We start from the raw sequence: 11,341 nt of genomic DNA, 5'->3' as shown, positions 1-11,341 counted from the left end.
TAGGTGACATTTGGCCCTGAGCACTTGGCTATCACATACTTTGTATAGACAAGTTCTGTCCCGCCTCATACGAACACCAAAACACTTTCTTGAATATCTTTTTCAATGAAGGCAAATACACTGGCTTACACAAACATCGAAATTACTTGCTATTACATCTTAATAAAGTGTTCAGTGTCACACTATTACGATGCTATATATCAATTTATGCATGCCAGCACATCATCTCTGGCTGAGAAAGATCTGACAAATCTTGCTTTTTGACAGTATGTGGGCACAGAGTCATTGATTGCAAAAACCAAATATGACTATACCAGCAGAACGAGAACTCAGAGGATTACCTTAGAACTCGTGTGCCTTTGAAAACATGCAGTGAACATGGAAACAATTTTATTTTTAAGGTGCGCCGCCCAGCGTATGCACATGCGTTCAGAGCACTCTTTCTGCGCCATGAAGGACGACTCGGCCCCAAGAGCAGAAGTACACACTGCCAGTGCATTCCAGAACATTTAATTCAGATAGGTACTACATGAGACGTAAGCAACGTATCTATAGCGTTCGCACCGTGCAGCTTTATTGCTTCGCTCTGTCCCGAGCATTTTTCAGTCCACTGAGGTGGTTGCGAGCCACAGGTGGGTTAGTCTTGCGATTATTCTGCCGGCAATTGCTTCTCTCTGTGATCTAGCAGATCTACGCCACCTCGCACCCACAACAGTCGTCAACTGGTACTGTCACTATTCGGTGTCCAGATCAGTGTCTTGAAGGATCGAAGGTGGGCTGGAAACGACATGCTGCAATGTTCTCCAACCCTTGCATCACGAGAAAGTCAATGTGACGACATATCACAGCCCACGCACTGCATCGTGATGATTATAACAAGAGTTATATGCACAGATATTTTCCAGAATGAGCTGGAAACACCCAGATCAGGGACGCCAGTACTGGACGGCGCGGGCTTGCGTCCTGCTCACTCACCTTTAGGGACGCATGGGAGGTAAACACGCATTCCATAGGCGGTCTACTGGTCACAAACAAAAAAGGGGCAAATTTAAAGAACTACACACGCCACAAAGACGAGACACCGACGAATACTTCACTTGCAACAGCCGCGGACCGCGATTCGAACGTACGTAAACAACCGCCATGTTGTTTTTTTCTTCTTTGCCTTCTTTGCTAACTGACTGTAGGGGGCGCTGTAAGAGCGCTAGCATCATCATCATCGCGCGTTCCCTCAAAGAAAAGTAAATACAAATAGCCGAAACCAGCAATAAACTAGAAAAAAAAAAGCATTAGACGTTAAAAATTGCAACATAAATAAGAAAGTCGTTTATGCAGTTGACGAAAATCAACACACTCATTCAAAGGAAACGCCAATAAAATTGATTCATAAAAATAAAACAAAAATATAAATATGCATGTTTTCTTCTTCTTGGTTTTGACTAGAGATGTGAAGGCCTGAAAAAAAACTGCAATTTTGGAAAAAAACCGGTTTTTTTCGTTTTTTTCAGACGAAAAAAAATGGAAAAAAAACATCGTAAATTTCACAATGCAATTTTAAGGTTCTATGATTTCTTGCTTTCAGTTTAGGTTTTTGTTTTTGCTTTGAAAACCATAACAGTTTGCATCGTTGAACGATTGGAGAGCAGTCGTCATCGCCGGTGCCAGGTAGAGCTTTTAAAACGTTCGTGCTGCGAGTACGCGGGTTGGAGGCCAGGTGACACATAAGATCCAGGCTTGACTTAAAAACACTAATGCTTGAACTCACGGCTGAAGTAGAACAAAATGACTGCAAATTCTACAGCGCGACACACACGGCATAAATAGCATAGGCTGCTGTGCACGTAAGCCGTTCCAGCCAAATACAAGCCTAGCTTCTTGATTTCCAACGTAGCAGAGTACAGGACATCCGCAGGAATTTGATCCAGTACAGGGGTCTGGGGCTCAGCGAAGCACGTGGCCCCATCTACCTGGTGGCAAGGCCTTTGCACCAACCAGCCGCTAACTCCTCTGGCTTGCCCACTGCTGCAGATACCACCATCATCCGCCAGCTGCGAACGAAACTGGTCACGTTTCGGAAACGTCCATACAAGGATTCGCAACAGGCTTTCAGGAGACCGCGTTCGAAAGCTCGTGTATGTGCAGTCGAACCTAGCTGTGGACACAACTTCAATCCACGCTGCTTCGCGTAGTGCCGCATCCAGCGGCAGTGACTCTGAATTCGATATGGAGTGTCTTATAGATCAGTTTTCATGTTCCCTTTGTCGGTGCAATGGAACAAGAAGTTCGTTCCACAAATACGATATTTATATCTCCATATTCGCCTGGAGTGCAAATAATTATTTATCTTTTCGGTGCAATAGAACAAGAAGTTCGTTTCAGAATATGGCATTTATAACAGCATATTCGACTGAACTTCAGAGCATTATTATTGATCGTTGTGCTGTTGCAAATAAATCTGTTTTTAACACGTTTTTCAAAATTTCCAATTTTTCATGAAAAAAACCCTGAAAAGAATGTTTTTTTTCATGCCGTTCAAAATTTCTTGAAATTTTACATCTCTAGTTCTGACTAAAGCTAGGACGTGCGACTATTTTTTGGCAGTTTTCTATACCAGTGCGACCATAAGAAAATTAAGGCAAGAAAACTGAAAACGTAACAGGGGCACTTAAGGGTCAACATTGCATCGTCAACAATATGCACGCTTTCTCTCTTGTTGCTCATCCCAAGCTTGAATGCATGTCAATTTGCTGTTTCAAAGCAGAATGGTCTTCTATCATTGTAGCGGATTGAACCGAACCAAATGTACTGTCATGAACAAAGCGGTCACATAACTTCACTTATGCAGCTCAAACTCACATTATTTATTATTTGAGTTTAGTTTTAATGACATGAAAGAACCACAAGTACCATTATAAAAGGTATTTTTCATCAGAGCACTTCAGATGGACTAGAAGCCTTACTCCCAACAGTGTACAATAAAGCCATTCACACAAATCATGTTGGCAGCAATGTTGAAACTGTGTGCGTTCACCTTACTTGAAACTGCAACGGATGCAAGACAGACAAAATTTTACCATTCAAAGTCATAATGTGCCGAGATATTGCTGCAATCTTGAACGTAACCACGCTTGCCATTACAATCAAAATGACTCAACAGCACATGCAAACATGAGAATTTTTTCTTCACAGACATTTTGACACTACGTTTAGTTCACTATTTATGCAACTTCCGTTTATTTACACGATGGACACAAATATTCACATGCACGCCAGTCTTAGCATGAGTGCCATGCATACGTAATTATCGATATGCACCCCGTCACACATTGTGCATTTGCACATAAAAATACTCATGAAAACTTAACAAATGCTCAGCAATTACTGCAGCTTAAATGGTCAAGCACACAGAACACGTCAAAGTTATGGTATGGTATAGAATATGGGGTTTAATGTCCGAAGGCAACATGGGTTATGAGGAACGCCATAGTGCAGCGCTACGGATTAATTTTGACCACATGGGGCTCTTTATCGAGCACTGATGTCACTCAGTACACAGGCGCCTAGCATTTCGCCTCCACTGATAGGCAGCTGCCGCAACTGGGATCGAACCCGTCCTTGGGAACAGCAGCGGGAACCACTCAGCCATTGCAGCGGGGCAACGGCTGACCACATTATAAGCAACCAAAAGTCCAGGTCTCTGCTTTATGTCTTACATGTTGCCTAGGTATCGTCTACTTTTACTATATCTGCAATCTAAAAATTAACGATAGACAACTTCCCCACTCCATCTAAATTACTATAATAGTCCCATGCCCTTCTTGGTTTGCTACACGCTTAAGCTTATAATTTTTGGCTAGTTTTATCAACGTGTCATAGAAGTGTAACAGCTGCCACAGTATGAATTGTGGATTCTAAGAGAAAAAAGAACTCACAAATTTTGCACTACTTTGAACAAAAATATTCAGCCAATATACACACAACAGGCATACACCAATAACATTTCTACCGCAAAACCGTGAACCCACCGTACCGAGGGCCAGTAATAGAAAATCACTGGCCGCCGCGGTGCCTCAGAGGTTATGGTGCTTGGCTGCTGACCCGAAAGACGTGGGTTCGATCCCGGCTGTGGCGGTCGCATTTCGATGGAGACAAAATTCTATAGACCCCTACAAAAATTTTATTAGTCACCCCTTGTCGTGCTAATATGCAGGTACCAATTATTTCTGTAACGTACCTCTTATCATTTCTGTAATACCCATTACTAGGTCTTCAAGAAAATAATAAACTGAAATGTAGCAAAGAGCTGATGGTTGTCTTTTCATACAACATTCTTCACAGCAGCTCCGCTTCTGAAAGGAGCACCTCATTCTTTGTGGACTCAACTAGTTTTCTTCTATTTTAATCACCATGAGGTCAGAGTACTCCAGTAACACTCTGACTCCTGATATGCTACACTCTAGTGAGCCAGTTTCACAACTCTCATAAAAGAATGATGAACTCAAAGGTCTGCCACAAACATGTCATGGGCCACATATTTAATGGAGTAGAGAAACCAAATTTTTGGATACACATTTCTCTTTACAGTGATGCACTAGGCAATGCTGTACACAAGGATTTTAACTTTGTCAGCTAAATAATTTACAATTTAATTTTTTTTTCTCGTGTCATCTGGTTTCGGTTTTTAACAGCCGAATGACTGCTCTGAAGTCAGATACATGTTCAGGTCACATGAGGCATGCAAAAAGAGATATAATCGCTGCCTGTTCACTTTATGTGACTCCAACTCTTAGACAGGTTTGTGTACGAGTTGATGCAAATAACAATGAACAAAGCTGCAACAATACTGCTGTCTTTGTATGCCTCACATGACCTGAACACATTCCTGACATCACAGTCGTCTTTCGGTTGTTTAAGCTAAAGCAGTGCGAGAGAAAAAATGCAATTATAAATATATCGCCTCTTGTCGTCGCAATCCATGCAGCTGTACTGCGCATCATTCTAACCGAAAGAAACAACTAAAATTTTGTTGTCTCTACTCCTTTAATACCTACTGGGCCTTGACAATATAAAAATTACCTATACATATCAGCGAACTGAGCTGCCAACCTTCAAAAATGCATCCACAAGCTCTTTTCACATTGTGCTTTTAAATATGTTGCCTCATACTCGTGATATACACATGTTCTGACTGTGCACATTACAAAAACAGTAATTCAGGAACCAGCAGACCCACCCATTCAGCAGCATGGCAAGCGAAGAATGAAAATTAGAATGCAGCTAGAAAGAAAAGGCACAGAGCTTTTTCAGACCTTCTAATTTGAATACTTCAAACTTATGTGGCCAACTGTAAATGTTTCCTTACTGAAATCCCACACTCCTTTAGACGTTGTTTGCCATAAACCAGAGAAAAATTTGTCAAAATGCTTCCCTCTAAAAGGAACAACCAAATATAAGCAGACAAGCCATGTTTACATTTCATGCATTTTTAAGCTCTTCACTGTATGCAGAGAAGCATGTCACATGCATGGCGTGTTGATGTTTGGTTTATGCTGCTTCTTCACTTTATATTGAAAGGTCATGGCTACTCTTTTTTTTTGTGTGTGTCCATTGCCCCACAGAGCTGCCATCTATGGAGCAAGCTTATTTGCATTTAAAGGTCGCTTGCCTAGTCACTGCTGACTCCACACAAAACAGATGTTCCCCTCAAAACTGGCAACGTGCAGTAAAAGCAGGCGTGCAATTAATGTGACACCTCATACACTTCGTAATGATGCAGTCGCCTACATAAGGCCAAGCCAGCATGCTATTCATGTATGCGCACAAATTATATTCACTTATACAATGCTAATGTCAAAAAGAAACCCTTCTAGCTACAAATGCTAGCACAAAGTTAACGCAGCGCATTACGGCATGCATGGCATCCAACGTCCCTGTACAACATACTTTTACTAATAAGGCTAAAACACTGCACCTGCACAAGGATCAAGGAAGATGAGACAAGACACAGCATCTTCCTTATGCAGGTCTGCTGTTTTTGCCTTATTATGTCATACCAACTTGCCTATCAGTCAATGTTTTTACTAACTGCTGCAGCAGAAAAAACAGCTGTGAAATTTGGAATGCATTCATGGCGTCTAGAAATTGAAGCTCAGAAAATGTAACACACAGAAAGTGCAAGAAACTGATCATCCGGAGTGTTTACGTTTCTCTCTGTGTTGTGTTTTACTTACCCTGCAATAACCCAACATCGTTCCCAAACAAACCCAAGGGCCACACTGGCTACGCGGATGCTGAAAGCCTAAGTCAAGCCTCCCACTTCATCACAAACCATTACAGAAATGACAGAGCAAGCAAAACAAGTTTCGGCCTTGTCTGGCTTTATTCCAATGCTGAACGTTAAAAGAAATACACCAAGAAGCACACGTTCTACTTGATGAGTATAAAAACACTTCACCAATTAGATAAAAGAAAAGCAGCTTTCCAGATATTCAAAGGTTCGGTGGTGTGACCATACTACGACATTTGCTAAACGCCTATCAGCGAAGAAAGCGGCGTACCATAGTTCATGTGGCACGATGCGTCGTGAGCAACGCTACGGCGTCGTACAAAGCAGCTGTGGCCTACCGCGTGCTTTGCGCAACATGGGTGTCAATGGCTAGCGTGTACGTCCAGTCCGCCTTCCTTCCGCATTTAAATTTTTTTTTTTTAGCATAGCTTGTCGCCGGTGGGCACACATGCAGGACTCCAGGAACATAGCATATATGCACCGCAACTGCCAAATGGCTCGCAGTACCCACCATTTTTATGCATACGAGCTCATCCTATCAGTACGTACAGGTCAGAATCAGTTACGCGCAACACAAGGAAACATAATTTTCGACACTCATCCAATGCTTCAAACCATTGCCTCCTTCTAGAGGAGGCAATGTTCAAACATGAGATACAATACCGAAAGGTGCCGAAGAGAACTGAAGTGACCTTAAATTCAGTCAAGCACCGCCTTGCAAAACGTCTCTAGGGGCTTCCGATATCATACCACGGCTGGGTCGCACTGCAAACTTCCATAATAAAGACAACACTAGGGCACTGGGGTACAAGTCCGGACGTTAGCGCGGTCAATATTACTCGCCATTGCACCAACCTTTGTTGATGACTTTCACGGCAGCACTTACTCCACACGTCAATGCACCGCGCGGTAAACAGCCATCGCAGCCATGTCAACAAACCACCGTGGCGTTGGCGATGACAGCGATGGTCACCGTGGCAACCGTGGAGACGCCAGCGACCTAGGAACTATGGCTAGGGACGTTTCAAAATTTTGCGACGCCATTTTTACCTAATTTTGCAACAAAAAGTACCCAGAAATGTACCTAAACAAACGCCATTTTGGAATGACGTCATTAAAAGTCACGTGACATGAGGATCGTCTTCCTCCATTTAGCCTTACGCCGGTCCGGCGAGCGGAGGAAAAGTCGGTCAACTTCTGCGGATGAGCGGATATCCGACCGGCGAGCGGATTGATTGGCTGCTTTTTACGTGACGTCTCAGGTCCGACTCCACCTCCGCTTCTTCCGGCCACATGTTATCAGAGCGACTGCGAACTTCGCGTGCAACAGCCGCGAGCGACTTGCGCGTTGGCGGAGTCACGAAGTGTTTATATGGAGCTGTTTGTGGTTGTTACAAGCGTTCTAATTCCTGCGAGGATCATCACGGACAGTGGCGAGTAACAGCTGCTCACGATGAATTTCTTGTGCGTGCATGAGCTGCATAGCAAAGTGACTTGTGTCCGCGTAGTGAAATGTGATTGCGATTGGAGCGAGTGCTTTTACGTCAAGGCAGCGAAATGAACAACGCACGCCATGCTTTCCGAATGCTGAAATGAACGTGGAGTTGTGCAGCTAGCCGCATTCGTTGCGATGGTTGCACTGCTACGCATTCATTACCATTTTGATCGCGATTCGTGCGGGCACTGTGCTTGAGAACTGTCGTGTGTGCGACATGACGCGAGCTTGGCTGCACAGCCGTCGGACTGTTTTCGCGGCGACATCAACGTCGCCATCCTTCTGCACGTACAGGTGCCTCAAAAGTAATACGGAGCACTCGAGCGGTGGCCGAAATGGAAAACACTGCATGCCAGCGCGCTCTATCAGCAGACGCGCGGCAAAGAGCGAAGGGGCGTCGGCACATCTGGCTGACCAATCTCAATAACTTGATGCTCGCGTTATCGCCTCAACGAGCGAAGCTGCGCTGCTACCATCAGTGCTCGCCAGGCGCACTTTCAGTACATCATGCAAGGGTTTGTTGTTTGTTCGCGCCGTGTAGAAAGTGGAGTTCGGCAGATTGCACTTTTTGCTTTTTCAGGAATGCCACCATATTTTCAGGAATGCCACCATCCCTGCCCGCCAGGGGCGCTTTGAATACCTCATGGTTGGTTGTTCGTCTGGGCCGTGCAGAAATGTTGGCCATCGGCACCGTGCGCTTTATGCTTCGTCAGGAACTGCATTATCTTTGTCTGCGGAACAGCCTAAGTTTGTGCTAAATATGGCGGCGAGTTTGTGCGCTGACGAGTATAAGCACTCGAGCAACGTTTTGGCAAATGCGGTGAAAACTTTGTGTCGCTCTAGAGAGCGCATGACAAAAAAAAAAAACAATAGCATGCATGTGCTGTCTTTGATAAAGATAGGTGCTCAACGGCACAGCAAGTGGGCTAATAATTCGAGACCAATTTCTTCAACACGAATTCACTTTCTTACACTGGAGAACAAAACGTTAAACAAATAAAGGTAGAAATGGGTGGCAGAAAGGAGACAGTTAAAAAAAAACCTCCAAAGGTACTGTATTATGCAACTCAACAGTTTCATAACTGCTAAAACCCCCACGCAGGTTGACGCATAGGTCAAGCACCGAAGAAGAGATTCGTACAAGGAGTCGACGTCATTTTCAGAGGGTATCCCCCATCTTCTTGTCAGCCTCCCACGCAAAGGTCATCTGGACTCATTCTGCGGCTGATACAAAGTAGATTGCTTTCCAATGTTCACCAAATGACGTCACCTATGTTCATATCGGCGTCCTTTGGCGTCCACTCCAACAGCAGCAGAGCCCGTTCTTCCAGCAAGACTTTCATGACTCCCGCAATGTGGATGGGACTAGTCTTTCTGCTGGAAGAATACATCATCGTTCAAAGGACCGTCCAAGTCATATGGGATGATATAGTCGCCGAGCACGTCGCAGCCATGGCTCTGTTTATGCTGTCACCTTGATAATCAATGAGAAGAAGGCTAGACACCTTTTGCAAGACACGCAGGCATGCGCATAAATATCAGCGAACGTTGTGGAAATTCCCATTCGACGAAAAATACCGCCCCGAGTTCCATTGGATATCAGACGCGAAATTGTTCTTCTATGCACGCAGGGTGTACTGAAACGAGAAATATGCCGCAGGACTCGAAGGTCGATGACTGCAATGAATCGTATAATACAAGCTTACAGGGATGAAGGCCTTGGCGATGCTCCACGTCCAGGTCACGAGCGGTGCACTTCGGCTGAGGCTGACCAACTGATCGTCGCTGCAGCCATTGCGGATCCTTTTCAGAGCGCAAAAGAAATTTGAGATGCCCTCGGTATAGACATCAGTCTGAGCACCACTCGGAATCGTCTCTATGAAGCCGGATTAAGTGGATGTGTGGCGGCGCAGAAGCCGTATTTTACGGCAAGATAGAAGGCACAGCGCCTAACATTTGCGCGCGCCCACGAGCAGACTGTCGACGACTGGCGACAAGTCATCTTTACAGATGAATCAACTTTCTCTTCAAGGTGGGACAAACAGCAGCATGTTTGGCGTCCATGCAATTGCAGTGCAAATGCAATGTCTGAATAAGATTGATTTGTGTGAAGTAAAGAGCACAGCGTTCTAAAGCGCAGTAAGCCATTAGCAAGTAAAAGTAGAGAAATGAAACTGATTTTCTTCGCTAGTCCTCTCGCAGCAATTAAGTTCTGTAAGCCGAAAAATATTTTTCTTTTTCTGTGATCTGACAATCATGGTTTTGAGTACAGGCATTTTTTTAGTCATGTATTACGCAGGAGCTAATCAATGCATTATTCTTTCGCACATAGGTACCTGCCCGACTTCACGACGCAAGTAGTCAGCAGTGGTCGTTGTGCCATGAGCGTCTGGGGAGTTGTCGGTGCAGAAGGCCTCAGCCCTCTTATTAGACTGCCATCAAAGTTTAATGGAGCCAGCTACTGCGACGTCCTGGACAAGTTTCTCATCTCGTATGCGCTGGACGAGCCATTTAAAGATGGAGTATTCCTCCTGCAGCACGACTATAGCCCCGTCCAAACTGCGCGAGTGGTGAAAGCCTGCTTGAATAACGGGCTGTTCAGATGTTGGAGTGGACTCCAAACGGCGCTGATATGAACATCATTACGAATGTTTGGGGCACTCTGAAAAAGAATCTGTCTCGTATCAATCACAGCACGCGTCCAGATGAGCTTTGGGAGGCCGTCAAGACATAGTGGGACTACCTTCGAGAGCAACCCAAATACGTCGACTCTTTAAACGAGTCCCTTCCTCAACGCATGGTCCATGTCATTACCGTGAGCGGGAGCTTCACCCGTCATTAAACTGAGTTTGCATAAAAAGTGCCTTTGGAGGTCGTTTTTTTTAATCGCCTCCACCTTGTTGCCCTTTTCTCCTTGCATGTTTGCAAAATATAGCCGATAGGGGACGACTAAATAAGAGACAAGCTCGTTTTTTGTTTGCCTTTTTTTCCTCCATTGTGATAAAGCAAATTTGTGCCAAGGGACGTGACCCTTAATTAGTTCAGTTGCTATACTGTTGAGCCCCTATCTTTGTAATGAAAACAACGAAGGCAACATATGCATGTTATTCTTTTTTTCATGCACTTCCTTGAACCAAGAAAAAGTTGACTGCACTTGCCAAAGCGAGTGACAAAGCGTCTATATTCTATAACTCGCGCACAAACTGGATGACCACATCATGAGCTTGTTCATCACGAAAAAAGCAGCGCAAACTTCACGACAAACGTAGAAAGGAAAGACGATCTGGGTAAGACGTTCCATTGTTAGTTCAGCGTTTGTGTCTCGTCTTCCCTTTCTGCGTCCTTCATGAAGTTTGCTGTTTTCATTGTCATGAACTCGCCGCGAAGCCAGGAGCGAACCACGGCGGTCTCGCAGGCTGAAAATGGTGACATTCCTGAAAAAGCAAAAAGTGCAATCTGCGGAACGCCACTTTCTACACGACGCAGACAAACCCTTGCATGATGAACTGAAAGTGCGCCTGGCGAGCACTGATGGTAGCAGCGCAGCTTCGCTTGTTGAG

The 11,341-nt window shown here is 44.6% G+C and overlaps 1 long non-coding RNA gene across 1 annotated transcript; it reads right to left on the bottom strand.

Annotated features, from left to right (window-relative positions):
- Positions 1–494: 494 nt before the first annotated feature.
- On the bottom strand, positions 495–7,445 carry LOC149351718 (uncharacterized). The gene is made up of 2 exons (XR_016290632.1): positions 7,142–7,445; positions 495–2,048 (listed from the first exon to the last, which is right to left on the bottom strand). It is a non-coding gene; the product is annotated as an uncharacterized LOC149351718 (long non-coding RNA).
- Between the last annotated feature and the right edge of the window lie 3,896 nt (positions 7,446–11,341).

Source organism: Amblyomma mixtum, chromosome 3, assembly GCF_055824585.1.
Source record: "Amblyomma mixtum isolate Tamu chromosome 3, ASM5582458v1, whole genome shotgun sequence".
Classification (NCBI taxonomy): domain Eukaryota; kingdom Metazoa; phylum Arthropoda; class Arachnida; order Ixodida; family Ixodidae; genus Amblyomma; species Amblyomma mixtum.
The sequence above is the reverse complement of the archived record's forward strand: the minus strand, read 5'-3'. Positions and strand labels throughout refer to the sequence as shown.